The sequence below is a fragment of the Natrix helvetica genome (assembly GCF_964273705.1).
Source record: "Natrix helvetica genome assembly, chromosome: 2".
Classification (NCBI taxonomy): domain Eukaryota; kingdom Metazoa; phylum Chordata; class Lepidosauria; order Squamata; family Natricidae; genus Natrix; species Natrix helvetica.
Window position 1 is genome coordinate 170,085,022 of NC_138552.1, and position 15,306 is coordinate 170,100,327.

The window sequence follows — 15,306 nt, forward strand, 5'->3', positions numbered from 1 at the left end:
GCTTGCTGTTCCAGATCTAGGAATAGGAACACAGATAGTTCTAGGAATCTAGGAATAGGAACACAGATAGTTCTTGCTTACCAACCATCCATTCAGCAACTGTTCAAAGTTACAACAGTACTGAAAAAGAAGATCAACCAGGCAACATCTCTGCAATCACATGATTTGGGTGTTTGGCAACTAGTGCGCCCATCCATCCACCCATCCATCCAATCATGTTTTTAGATTGCCCATTTCCCTTTCCCATTTATGATGGTTGCAACTTCCCACGGTCTTATGATCAGAATTTGTGATCCTCACATCCATCTTCCTATAAGAAAAGTCAATGGGGAAACCTGCAGGAAGTCACAAGTCATGATCATATGATCATGTGACATGTTACTTAGTGATCATGAATGATTTTCAGGATGAGTTAACAAACATACCTGGAAATGACACTGTAAGTTGGTGCATTCATGTCACATTTCACTTTACAACTGTGTTGCTTAGCAATGGAGTTGCCAATTCCACTTGAAGTCAGTAAATGAACTTCTTCAGAAGAAATAATGAACTGAAAACAGTTTCATTACAAAAAGAGCCAATAACCACAGAGGGATAAAGAGCCAGTGAGAAGACTGTTTTTTTGGATTTCTTCTCCAGGCAAGAAGACAACCTTGGATTGCCCACAAACACACCAGACAGTTGCTCCTCATGAGATCACAAGATAGCCATATCCAGACTCTAAAAGGACATTGGATTTACACATTTCCTTTTCTAATCACTTTCAGGAATGGCCTGTTAGCTGTTTTTCAGCTATGAGGAGCCTTTGAATCAAGAAGAATGTAAATTCTGGGTGAGCAGGTTTTCTTTCAGCGAAAGAAAGATGAGGTTAATGACTTGAAAAAACATTTTTGAAACAAAAAGCAAAAAGATGATTAAAATTTTAATTTTAAGAAGTTACAAATGGACTAAGGGTATGGATGGATTTGAAATAAAATTTGATAATTAATTATTATAAGAATCCTTCCTGTATGAAAATGCTTTTGCTTTTTTTTTTTTTAAATGATAAAGATGGGACTTGGAAAGTTAAGCACTAGAGAAAACTGAAAGGAATTAAAGATTACAATTAAAGGAGAAGAACATTTAACTTTATAAGTAGTAGACTTAACTTACTAAATACAGAATGGAGCAAAATAACATTGAATATTTTTGAATAATGAACTGAGAAGTTAATTTTAAGAGTATCTGCCTTTATGGACAGATTCCACTTCAAAAAGGAGCAAGTATTATTGGGTAAGATCTGAGAGGGATCTGAAAATGGATTTTAAAACAAAAAGATTACAATGATGATAAAGAAAAATACTCTATACTGGGCATACATAAGAAACCAATTGATATCTTAATAATTAGAAGAGATATACAACTAACAACCCAAGATAATCTGGATAATCTTCCTATACCGGATTTATAAAAGGATGTGTGTTAAATTTTTACTTTTAATTTTTTTGAACTTTACGAGAAGGGACAAAGAAAATGAAAAAAAAAATCAAATTCTGGAACATTATTTAAATGGGCTAAAGATCAAGATTATTAAAAAATAAAAAGAAGGAATGTAAAATTGGTATATTTGATCAAGATAAAATAAATTGTTATCTCTGGTAACACTTAATGGAATTTTGCTAACCTCAAGACTGAAATGACGAGTCTTGAAGAATTGCTTATAGATAAGTGATGGGATATGGGAAGAAAAGATCATTTGTTTTATTTTAAGAGAAGTGGTATGTATTGTTTATACTTGTGATAAAGGGGGGAGATATTTCTTCATATATTTCTTTTCTTTACTATATTTTTATTTTCTGCACCTATTTTCTTCTTTTTATCCTTTTAGTTTGTAGTAGTTTTCTATCACAGTAATTGTAAGCTTCAATGAAAATTACTAATAAACCAATTGCTGTTTGTAAGCGAGGAATATCTATGCCAGTGATGGTGAACCTATGGCACGCGGAGCCATTTGTCAGGGCACCATTTGTCACCCCTTTTTAAAGCCATTTTTCACCCTCACCAGGCTCCAGAGGCTTTATAGGAGCCTGGGGAGGGCAGAAAGAGCCTGCCCCCCACCCAGAGGCCCTCTGGAGGCTTCATGAGCTTCCCTGAAGCCTCCGGAGCGCAAAAAAACAGCCCTACAGGCAAACCAGAAGTTTGGGAACGGATTTCCGGTTTGCTCGGGGGTTCGTTTTGACTGCTCTGGAGGCTTCAGGGAAGCATCCTGACGGTCCCTAAAGCCTCCAGAGCACTCAAAATGACCCTCCGAGCAAACTGGAAGTGACTTCCGGTTTGCTCTGAGGTTTGTTTTGACTGCTCCGGAGGCTTCAGGGAAGCCTCCTGAAGGTCCCTAAAGCCTCCAGAGGGCTTCCGGGGGGTGGGGGAGGCTGTTTTCGCCCTCCCCAGGCTCCTATAAAGCCTCTGGAGCCTGGGGAGGGCGAAAAAAGCATGCAAAAAATGGGGGGTCGCACATGCAGTGCATGCATGCACACTGAGGGGTCACACATTGCATTATGGGTGTGCCACAGCCACACACAACCCCCCTGCGCTCCCCCCACTCATGGCACGCGAGCCAAAAAAGGTTCGCCATCGCTGATCTATGCTATCATGAGGTATATTGAGTAAAATAATGGCAGCAAAGCAATGTAGTTACAGGAGTCTTTTAAATTAATGCATAATTCACATTACATTTTGTCTAACTATGATAGCATAATTCACCATATATTCTTTTAAATATCATCACATGCTACACCAGTTTAAGAAGGGGGGGGGGGAAATCAGTCCACAGTTGCCTATCTTAAATGCTATTCCAAGATGTCTTGCATAACTAGCCTCAGTGTGTGGCCGATTGTACAATGAATAGCCTCACCCTTCAAAATTGCCTGGCAAATCTCCTATCTTCTCCTAAGGGCACTGAGCAACGTTCTGAAATTGCAGTAAATGGGCAGAGGTCCCATTCTCTTCACAAAATGACAACCTTTTCTTTTTCCAGGCGTGGACAGAACCTCTACTCACTAATTGCAATCCTGGAGAATCCTCAAATCTATACAGTTTTATTTCAATAAATACATATCGTTTCCTTGAACATAAGACTTCCCCGGATAATAAGCCCAATCGGGCTTTAGAGTGCATGCGCTAAAATAAGCCCTACCCTCCCCAAAATAAACTAACCCCTAAAATATTTAAACGCATGCGCAGCTGGTTCTCGCCATTTCCTGGAGGGAAAGGGGAACATGCCCCACATGCACCTGCCATCTACATGAAACAGTCTCGCGGAAGCCACTCCCGCAAACCCTAGCTACCGCGCCCCTTCTCTTAGTGGTGGGCCCCAGCAACGCTAGGGCTGGCAAGAGTGTGCCAGAAACAGAGACAGAACCTCCAGCTCTCTCTGGATCAGCTGATCCATGGGTCAAAGTTAAGGGGCCCCCTGCACCTCAACAATAGTAAGACCTCCCCAAGGCCAAGCACTTATTTTTTTTGGGGGGGGGGTCGGGAAAACATGGTAGAACAGGCATTTCATACTTCCCTGGAATAGGTAGTCCTTGACTTACAAAGGTACAAAGTCCAAAAAGTCACGAATCATGCCAATCATTAAGCAGGACATCACATGACTGACCCATTTTTTTGCGACAATTGTAAAGCAAACACTGTGGTCATTAAACCTACTATTTGCAATAGGCATTTTTTGCAGGCAATCAGAAGTAAATCATAAATGCCAGTTTCTGAGAGGGGGGGGAGACATCATAAATCATGGTCACGTCTGTGCCATACTGCAAATGGCCACAAATGCAGACTAGTTGCCAAGTGCCCAAAAATGTGATCACATTATTGTGAAGGGGTGGGCGAATATCAGAATTTTGAATCCAGGTTGCAATTACCTTTTTGGCAACTGTTGTAACTTTGAACAGTCACTAAATGACTGGTCATTAAACGTGGACTACCTATAATCTAGAATAAAATTGCCAACCCCCTTTCCTGCATGACCATCAATATTTTTTTTAAAAAAAGGCTCTAGTGCATTTAAAATTCTGCATTTCACACATGCACAGCAATAGTAGAAGAACAATTCAAGCAGAAAGGGAAGGCATATCTCCCTCTTTATGCTCCTGCCCACTATGCTACCCTTGAGACAATACAGGTATGAGCTCCAGTGATGGTAATGAAGAAGATTCTTTGCAAGAGAAAAAGCTTTCAGTGCCTCTTTCAACTGGGAGTTTGGCTTCTTTTTCCACAACTGTTAAAGCAGTTAGTTAAGGGTAACCTTTGAAAGATTCACAGTAGTTTGGAAAGGGTAATAAAAATTGGTCCCCCTATACTTGCTACTCTTCTGCCTTTTTACTCCCACTCCTCCCTGCTTCCTAAAATCTGAAACAAATTATACACAAGGGGAAGTAACATATCCTTGAAACCTGACACCCACACTGAATAGCCCCACTCAACCAGATCATTTTGTTCGCATACACCCAGAGAAAGAACAACGCCAAAAGAAAAGATGAATGGTGGGGGAGGAGGCAGCCCATTACATCATCAGGCCAGAAATATACTGTTGCCTGCAAATCTTTAAACTGACATCTCTTCTCAAGTCAGCAATCCTTCTGATTATATTTTATCTGTCTGACAGAACAATCTATTGATAATGCTAAATTTCAAGTGAGCTCTGGAGCAGCCTTCTAGAATTCTGCGTCTTTACAAATCTCAGAATACATGTTTTTTTACTATTAATGTAATGAGGGCTTTATAAATTTGAATCAAAGTATATGTCTGGGTTCTATTAAAATATCCTAACATAAAGGAAACAGAAGATGGATACTTAAGGCATTGTTTCTTTGATTAATCATGGAGGGGGGGGGGGGAAGTTGACAACTAGAAAACATATGCCAATGTGTGAGATTTACATAATTTAACCTGAGTTGTAGAATTCAGCATTATGAGCTTCAACAGTTTGCACTGTGAATTAAGGAAATTTTTAGATCTTCTACTCTTTTTCCAGACACTCCATTTTTAACCATTGTCTGATCTAGATTAAACAGCAATCAATCCTTGTCAAAAATTAGTAGAGTAGGAAAGGAGAATTTGGGGCATCAGATGGATTTAATAATTCTAATTGTGACAGCTATCTGGGTGGTTTTTTAAAAATATACTCCTGCTCAAGAGTCTTGGGCTACAATTTAACATTATGGTAGCTTTGGTCACCCTTAATTTGTATGACTAAATCTAAAACTAAATGAACGTTTATGTAAGTTCCCTACATATCAACAGATTTTTTTTTCTGACGAAATGAATAGGTTCATATAGCTAATGTAGTTAGCTTTTTCCCTTCCCTTTTTGACAATAATTCAAGTACTTTTGAAAAGGATATTCAAATCTAATTAACTTTAATTTTTGTTGAGTACTGGATGAGCCTCAGACTGTATTCTGACTTAAAAGATAGAGCTAGTAGCAGCATTTGGATGTAAATATTACCTACTTAAGTCTGTTTATTTTTTGGTGCCTTTGATCAGTGTTGACTCTAGGAAACTACATGGACAAGTCCCTGCACTTTTCTTGACAAGTTTTAGTTTAGTTTGCCTGTGCCTCTGAGAAAGAGCGACTGACCCAAAATCACACAGCTGACTTTTATATCTAAGGCAGAACTAGAATTCAGAGTCCCTTGATTTCAAGCCTGACACAATAACCACAGCACAAAAGTGGCTCTTTAAAGTGAAATTGAGGCCCTCTAAACCAGTGGTTCCCAACCTTTTTTTGGCCATGCCCTAACTAAGCATCTCTAAAATCCTGATCTCCCCCCCCCCCACAAATAATTCTTACTTTACTCGAAAAGTGAACTCTACTCCCATAGAGGGAGCCCAAAAAGGCCCTTAACTTGGTTTAAACAAGGTTCAAATTGTCCCCATTAAAAATCAAATTGCCCCCCTGTGGGCGTTGGGAACCACTGCTCTAAACTGAAGCTGAGATTTTCATATTGTTAATTTAGAGAATTAACTTTTGTGCTCCAGAACTTAATTGATTTTTTAACATTCTCTGGCTTCTGCTCTATTCATTAAGCAGTACACATATTAATCATCAGACTAATACCACACCCAAACTACCCAAAGCCAAGCAGTTGGCATAAATCATTAAGTAATTACCACATGAAGGGAAGAAATAGCTTTATGTTGTACAAAGGGAATTAAAGGAGAACAGAAAAAACAGCATTGTATTAAATCGCCCAACTAAACTGGCACAATTCACCAATACTTTGCTGGATCTGAGCCAAGAGCTGACACTCCAAACAGGAAGCAGGCATACAGCATCTTTGTAAGTGCCAAGTTGAAATGCTTTGTCAACAGTTCCAATATTACACACACACACACAAACACACATATTTCTAAGGATAATACAGAATGACTCCTACTTTGGTACAAAACCAGAGGATCAGCCAGGTTATTATTTTGGATCCATCACTATCCCTTATGCACACAAAAAGACACACACAGACAGACACACACGCAGAGACGCGCACACACTTAAACCGCGGGCAGAAAAATCGAGTCCGCTCGCATATTTGCTTGAAAATACATTTAAATGAAGGGAAAGGAGAATCTACGCGTCTGACGAAGACGTGTTTCCAGGCTTAGGGCGCCCTCTCTCGTGCAAACCCTTCGCAAAGACCAAACAAAACCAAGGAAGAAAGAACGATGAGAATACTTTAAATTTTTCTCCCAGTTACTTTCCTCCTGGAACTTCCAACCCTCAAGAGTATAGAAACCTCTATACTCTTAACCTAACAACGGATATATATTTTAATGCTTCTGCTTTCCGTTGCAAATTTCATGAATGAACTTTCTTTCGGAAACGGGGAAAGCATAGGTCTGGTTTCGCACCGTCACTCAAAGAGAAGCAGACCTCGCCGGTTGATCGAAGCTAGATCGACGCATTTTGGAGGCAATAAAAAGCGCATCAATAAACATACATGGCATAAAATCCAAAGACAAATACAGTAAACGTGCTACTTTGCTCCAGCAAGCCAAACGCCTGGGCATCACGAGAAATTTACATATAAGGAGCTGTTGCACAGCCCGGGGTAGGGGTGGGGGGAGAGAAGGACCGGAGCGAGAGGCAAGAAAAAGAAGTTACTTAGGAAATACAGCACGGAGAAGAAAACCGTACTGCGGTTCTGCATAGTTCTTGCAGGATTTACAGAAAAAGAATTACCTCCCTCCCCTTCCATACACACACCGGTCAAACGAATAAAACAAAGTAGAAGAAAGTGACATCATATCTGAACTCTCTCTCTCTCTCTCTCTGGAAATGAATTAATCCAGAGCTTCTGTATGAAATTACAGGCAATCGCCAAAGGAGACTTTGGCAGCACCAGCGGGAGAAAGCAACCCATTCGGGGCAGACTTCTCAGAAGCCAAACGGCAAAAGGGGCCGTAGGAGAAGAGACCTCACGCGGGAAGAGTCCCGCCGTTATTCTCGCCACCCGCTCCTGATATAGTCCGAGACTCTTGGAAGGGAGGAAAGAAAGAAAAAAAGCAAAGCCAATAAAACGCATATGAATGCCCAGATTTGCTCTATCCCCAAACAAGACACCGGCATGCACTTGGCGCGTCTAGCATGAAATGCCGGATTCCCAGGCGTTTTAGAGAACATCAACCGCAGGAGACCCGACGGGCAAATCTTTCTCTCACGCGTAGGTTCGACCCGCCTTGCGAATCTCGGACCGCGCGCGCCAAGTGTGTGCGGGCGCGCGTGGGTGGCGTCCACGCACCCTGGCAGGCTTGCTCGGGGTTGCCCAGAAGGGGATTTGCCAGCGGGTGGAGAGACGGGATTCCCCCACTCCGCCGGACGCACAGACCTTAAAAGAGGGCGGCGGTGGGACTTAAGCAGGGATGGCAGCTGCCCGAGGATGAGCCCTGCAGCTGCCGCTTTTTGGAGAGGCCAGGAACCAGGGGAGAACTCCCAAGCACCTTGGGCTAAGGCGCGGCCAGTAGTAGCAGCAGCAGTAGCGGCGGCTGCGGTGAGAGGAGCCGCCTCGCTCGGTCGGGTTGGCGAGGCTGCGGCTGCGATGGGGTCGCTCCGTCAAGGAAGCCTTGCCTTCACCGAGTGGGAAGAGCCTCTCCCCAATCTTGCTACTTAATAGAGGGCTGTTCCCAAGTCTCCGCGGTTACGAAACGGCGGGAAAAGTGGATCGGTGCCATGGGATGATCTATGACTGTGTTCTCTCTTCGCTCCTCTCCAGCGGGGCTAAGGGAAGCGCCGGTCTTCGCCTTCTGGAAAGTTGCGCATACCTCGCCGCATTCCTGAGGCATGAGGAGGCCCGCGCGAGCGCAGGACTTGCCTGGCCCGCCACGGAAGGTCGAGCTGGCGGGGGCGGGGGAGGGAGAGAGGAATGAACGCGGGGGGGGGAGAAAGGGCGGCGGGGGGGCAGCATCTGCCCTGCCAAGAACGCACGTAGCCCTCTGGCTCTTCTCTGCTCTCGAGCCAAGCGGCAGCCGGCGCGGCAGTCCCTTGGCCGAGACCGCTGCCAGACAGACAGGGAGTTCCAAGGCGAAGATCCTGGGTATGTTTCGATGGTACCCGGGACGGCATGTGCCGAGGCCCGTTGGGTTTCTGCCGGGGAAAACCTCCGGTTTTTGTTATAGAAATGCTCCTTGATGGGGGGAATAACTCAAGTGGCGCAAAAAAAAACACCCCACCCTAGTATGGGGCCGTTTTCCGAAATCGGAACCCATAATCACGTGTGCAGGCTTTCTGGTCTTAATCCAGGGATGGGGGGGAAAAAACCCTGACGAGGCTAATATAATGTTCCATCTTTGCCTTGATTCTGAAAAGAACCCGAATCATACAAAGCTGAGATGCTGAGCTTGTCAATCAGAAAGGTCGGCGGTTCGAATCCCTAGTGTAGGTCTGCTTAAGCAGGCGGTTGGACTGGATGACCTCCAAGGTCCCTTCCAACTCTTGTTACTGTTCAATCCTTCGAAGAATAATTAAGCGCCCAGGAGACACAGGAACTAGGAAACGTGGCTTTCCTCTTCTCGGGATTTAATCTTTCCCTCCCTCCCATCCTTTACTCCCACTGCAATTTCTACCCCGTTCCCACCCTATCCATTCATATCTAGGGCGGCGCACGCCACTACACGCGTTCTTCCCAGTCACATGTTTACTCAAAAGACTATAGATTCCCGCAGATTTATAAATGAATCCTCAGGGAGGTTCATTTAGGGGCATGGGGTTGGGTGGGGGTAGATAACAGCCGTAGCCAGAGCACCCGATTTTAAAGGGTCTGGACCAAGGTAGGCCGCGAGGCGGTTCATTTGCCCGCCGCCGCGCATTCTTTCTCGTCAGCACGTGGCTCGAAAGAGGAATTACGCGGGAAAGCGCGGAGGGCGGTGCTTGAAAGAGTAAAGAACATTTCCAGATGGCCTCTGGTCCACCATCAATCAGCTCGAAGGCGACATCGATTCCCGTTGGTTGCGAATACCCGCGAAGTTTAGTTTTCGTGCAACGCGCCCACCAGTAAAGACGGGGGGGGGGGGGTAATCGGAATGTGAAAGCAATCGATTCAGAAATTATATTAATTATAATTAGTGCGCTGCAGAACGGATCTGCTGCCTTTGCCTCAGAAAAAACAAAAATGTGCAAAACTAACGCAGGCTTAAGAATCCACGGCAGCGTCCAAAGCTGGGTTGTATGCGTTTCCTGTCAATACACCCAGTACTATCGCACCCATGCAAGAAAAGTATCTCTCTTCAATTTACTCTCTTCCCATAGACAGGTCATACTAGTGCTAACGCAAACACAATGGGAAACACTAGTAGCGGCTCCCCCAAAAGGACTAAGCAGCCATGGAGGACGCTATTCGGAAAAACGCCCAGCGATTCGATGCATTTGAAAAGGACCCCGGAGAGGACTACGCCTCCAGCACCAATAGGGGCCTTAGAAAGAGTCGAGGCAGCGGTGGAACATCTGGATGTAGAGATTCCGCTTTCCCAGTTACACCCTGATTGCTAACTGCCGCTGCAACCTGGACTGCAACTCCCATAATTCCTAATGGTGATAAGGAGTTGTGGGAGTTGCAATTCAATGCACAGGAAAGGCTGTTCTGAGGTTGCCTGGTTAAGTTTAGATGCTAAAGCGTTCAATCACAACAATATCTCCTAACTTAGACATCTGGGCTGGACTTCCTTATCTCTTCCTAAGACCCGGCACAGCATCCTAAGCAGAGGCCGATGGTCGTTGCGAAGGAGTGTCCCAAGGGCGTTTGGACAGATTCCAAAATAGGGAGGCACTCCTATAACGAGTAGCACCAATTCTCCACATTTTGAAGCAAGACGAAACACCCGCGGCCAATATCAAATGACAAACTAAGATTGTGTTTTTTTTAAAGATTGGGCAACCATTTGTCTGGGGTAGCATAAGTACTTCTCTGCCTTGGGCTGGGGGTTGAACTAGAAGACCTCCAGGGTCTCTTTCCGCACTATATGATTCGATGAACACCTCCTAGACAGACCGCAGGACTAAGTTCAAGAACAATCAATCGGCGGGTAATCGCCATCGCTCATCCCCGTGGGAAAATATCGGATTAAGCATTTTAGCCGTTCCGATTCCAATTAGGGTTACAGCACTTGGGGTTTGCGGGATACCTTTCCTAAGGCACTTCGCAGGTCTCGGAACGCCTCTCTCCTCCCAGGTGGTGAACGCGCGCGTGCGCGCACTCACACAATCGGCTGCCACCCAGTCAACAAAAAAAGACGGTAGGGCGGCTGAGAACAAACCCGACAGTCGGCTACCCCGCCTAGATTGTGGGGAAAGAGGAAAATGTCCACGTTCTCGGTTAGCCAGAAAGGAAGAGGGGGACACATCAATAACGGCTTCCCCGCCGTACCACTTTCATCCCTTGCCTCTTTTACCGACCGGGAGATGTGGCCACCAACCCCAACCTCTGCTTCGTCCCCCGCGGGCCTATCAGCAGCGCATCCAACCTCCGCTCTTCTCCAGAAAGTCGGGCGAGTCCTTCAGCCCGTGGTCCAAAGAGACACCCCCCTTCATAGGCGCCCCTCCCTTACCTGCTTGGGATGACAGAGCTTCAAGGCGTGCGGGGAAAATCAACTTAAGCTCTGTTCTTGATACGGTCCTCGCTCCTTTAACACACACACACCGAGTAAGAGACCCTTACTCGAAGGCTTGGTGGGGATACGTCTCAATCCAAGCAACGCAAGGCAAACGGTACCTTCAGCTAAACCCACAGAGTTTAGGAAGAGGCTAGGAGGGGAGGGGGGGCAGAATAGTTTGCAAGGGGGTGAGAATAAAAAAGAGGTGCGTAAAACGGGGTGGGTGGAGATGGGGAGAGGGGTAAAGAAAGAAAAAGGCAGTCTTTGGGGAGAAGAGCCTCGTTCCTTCACGAGTGGCCCAAGACTTTCGCCTCCTGCCTAGACATTTACAGAACCGACGTACATGATGCTCACGCCCCTCCGAGTATTAGATCCTCGGCGCCTCTTCTTTGGCTGTGGCTGCGGTGGCACCTGGAGATGGTCAGTCCCAGCCGTGCTCCTGCATCTTCCGAGCGATGGGCTTATGGGCTTCAACCGCAAAAAAAAAGCCCGCCCGCAGAAGAACAAAAGGTCCCAGCTTCCCAGCAGGGCTATAATCCAGGGAACTCTCGTAGCTAAGCACGCGTTTTCTTGCTCGATGCTTCCCACCATTCAGAAGGGTTTCTTTTTAACCCTCCTCTGCGCGACCTTTCCACAAAAGAATTGGAGTAGGAGGGTGTAGAAATTCGAACAAGGGTAATTTTTTGTCCAATAGCGCACCCTAGCGCTATTAAGTGCTAATGCATTCATTCATTTTTGTGTATTGAATTAGGAAATCATTATATACTTTATTCATTAAACATAAAACTCAGCCAACTGAACATTCAAAAATGCATTACAAATATCAGTGACTGATGTTAATGGTTGATACGGTTTGCTACCAGCATCCTAGGCATCAACCAAGTACCTTCTTAAAAGATGTTCCGAGTAGCGCAGTTTTCTGCAGTTCCATTGGTGTTATTGCAGGAAGCTGCAATTTGTTGATGTATCTCGTAAAATTCTTGGACATGGGGCCAAGTGTCCCGATGACAATGGGTATCACTGTTACATGCTTCATCCATAGCTGTATAGTTTCAATGGCCAGGTTGCGATATTTCATTATTTTTTCTAGTTCTTTTTCTTCGACTCTGGCATCTCCAGGAACAGCGATATCAATAAACTGTACACTTTGGCCCTCTACAACCGTGATATCTGGCGTGTTGTGCTCCAAATTTGTATTTGAAAGTCCCACAAGATCTTCACCTTCTCATTTTCGATAACTTTTTCCACTTTATGTTCTCATGACTTTCTGGATACGAGTAAATCATATTTTTAACATAATGACCAGTGGATTAATTAAGCAACTCGGTCATGTCTATATTTGTAATCAGTTTGTGCGATTTTGCTGCATTCACATATTAAATGTGAAACAGTTTCGACTTTGTTATTGCAAAGTCGGCAATTTGGGTTGTCAGTGGATTTTTGTATCTTCGCTTTCATGGCATTAGTTTGTAGTGCTTGTTCTTGAGCAGCCAGTATTAAACCTTCCGTTTCTTTCTTGATAGTTCCCAACTTAAGCCATGTCCATGTCAAGTTGTCATCACATTTTCCTTCAATGTTTTTCAAGTGCTGTCAGTGCAAAGCTTTGCTTTTCCATCTATTTAATCTGTCATCCAGCTGTTTTTCCTTATATTCTGCCTTTGTTTCTGTTGTTTTTATGCTGTTCTCCGTTTTCACAGCCTGCATCAATTTTTCTGTACTTTGGTTCACATAATCATTCAAACTTCGTTTTTATTCTTCTACAGTTTGATGGATTTGCAATAGCCCCCTGCCCCTATTTTTCTTGGCAGGTACAACCTGTCGATGTCACTTCGTGGATGTAAAGCATGGTACATATTCAAAAGTTTGCGTGTTTTCTGGTCCAGGTTTTTCAGTTCAGCCAGAGTCCAGTTGATGATTCCAGCTGAGTAGTGTATCACTGGAACTGCCCATGTATTAATGGCTTTAATTATGTTTCCAGCATTCAGCTTTGATTTTAATATTTTGTTTGTTTGTTTGTTTGTTTTATTGGATTTATATGCCGCCCTTTTCCCAAAGGACTCAGGACCCTCCTGATGTATTCCTTTTGCGTTGACTCTGACTTTTCCATTCAAGATGTTATCTGCTTCCAATATGCATTATTATTATTATTATTATTATTATTATTATTATTATTATTATTATTATTATTATTATTATTATTACTACTACTACTACTATTACTACTACTACTATTACTACTACTATTACTACTACTATTAAAAATGTATCACAAATATCATGGACTGGTGCTGATGGTTGATATGGGTTGCTGCCAGCATCCTTGTTGCTGTTGTTGTTGTTGTTCCTTTCTAACAGCAGCTTCCACTCTCATTGCCTGTGATTCCTGGTGTGGCCCATCCCTTCAGCACTGTCCTGGGCAGCCATTTCATCCTGGACTTCCAAGCTGCTATGCTTTCTGCTGGTCAGCAGTTACTTTAGGTACATTCTTTGATTGATCCAATGGTGGCCCATTACAGGTGAAACTTGAAAAATTAGACTATCGTGCAAAAGTTCATTTATTTCAGTAATGCAACTTAAAAGGTGAAATGAATATATGACATAGACTCATTACATGCAAAGCAAGATAGTTCAAGCCGTGATTTGTCATAATTGTGATGATTATGGCTTACAGCTCATGAAAACCCCAAATCCACCATCTCAGAAAATTAGACTATTACATGCAATCAATAAAACAAGGATTGTACATAGAACAATATCGGACCTCTGAAAAGTATAAGCATGCATTTGTACTCAGTACTTGGTTTGGGCCCCTTTTGCAGCAATTACGGCCTCAATGCGGCGTGGCATGGAAGCTATCAGCCTGTGGCACTGCTGAGGTGTTATGGAAGACCAGGATGCTTCAGTAGTGGCCTTCAGCTCTTCTGCATTGTTCGGTCTCTATGGTCCAAAGTTCTCTTTTCTGATGAGAGCAACATTTGCATCTCATTTGGAAACCAAGGACCCAGAGTATGGAGGAAGAATGGAGAGGCTAATCAAGCACAATAATCCCACGGTCATTGAATCCGTTTTTGGTGCTTTTGGCAAAAGTTGCTCTCATCAGAAAGACTTTGGACCAAGGAGCAACAGAACTTTGGACCACTGTGCTTCATTAAGACTAGGGTCAACACAGCCGTCTACCAGGAGATTTTGGAGAACTTCATGCTTCCTTCCACAGATGAGCTTTATGGGATTTCTGACTTCATTTTCCAGCTGCCCACACTGCCAAAAGCACCAAAACCTGGTTCAATGACCGTGGGATTACTGTGCTTGATTGGTCTGCAAACTCGCCTGACCTGAACCCCATAGAGAATCTATGGGACATTGCCAAGAGAAAGATGAGAGACATGAGACCGAACAATGCAGAAGAGCTGAAGGCCGCTATTGAAGCATCCTGGTCTTCCATAACACCTCAGCAGTGCCACAGGCTGATAGCTTCCATGCCACGCCGCATTGAGGCAGTAATTGCTACAAAAGGGTCCCAAACCAAGTACTGAGCACATATGCATGCTTATACTTTTCAGAGGTCCGATATTGTTCTATGTACAATCCTTGTTTTACTGATTGCATGTAATATTCTAATTTTCTGAGATGGTGGATTTGGGGTTTTCATGAGCTGTACGCCATAATCATCACAATTATAACAAATCACGGCTTGAACTATCTTGCTTTGCATGTAATGAGTCTTATTTCATATATTAGTTTCACCTTTTAAGTTGCATTACTGAAATAAATGAACTTTTGCACGATATTCTAATTTTTCGAGTTTCACCTGTAAGTCAATAAAATATTCTAGAAGCACATGATTGATTGATTTATCAAATAAAATATTAAAAGCATGAAAACAATATATAAAATTTAAAAGAGTTAAGCAATGTTTTTAAAAATTAAGTCTAGGGGAGGACTTTTGGGGCAGGAACTATCCCCATGGCTGCATGCTACTCTGTGAGTGCTAAGCAAGGCTACAGAGCTATGGTTCAGAACATTCCAGAAGGCCAGGAGAGTGGGGCCTGCCTCACTTCTGGGGGAAGAATGCTGTCTTTCTGGATCCCACTGGTCAGAAGTATTTAGCTGACAGGGTCCAGAACATGCCTGCCCTGCCTGACCAGGTGGAACAGGCTGATGTAATGGGACTATGAAGATGGTTTCATAG

At 43.9% G+C, this 15,306-nt stretch overlaps 1 protein-coding gene across 6 annotated transcripts in view; it reads right to left on the reverse strand.

The window, feature by feature from the left end:
- Window positions 1-11,652, reverse strand: part of COL12A1 (collagen type XII alpha 1 chain) — a 138,942-nt gene extending 127,290 nt beyond the window's left edge. For 2 of the 6 annotated variants that reach the window (XM_081942948.1, XM_081942949.1), the window contains exon 1: window positions 7,974-8,265. The gene's annotated coding sequence lies outside the window, so the exon portion shown is untranslated. Of the gene's footprint in view, window positions 1-7,861; window positions 8,266-11,460 lie in introns of those variants that run through there. The other 4 variants (XM_081942947.1, XM_081942945.1, XM_081942946.1 and 1 more) reach the window with 4 other exon arrangements.
- Window positions 11,653-15,306: the final 3,654 nt, after the last annotated feature.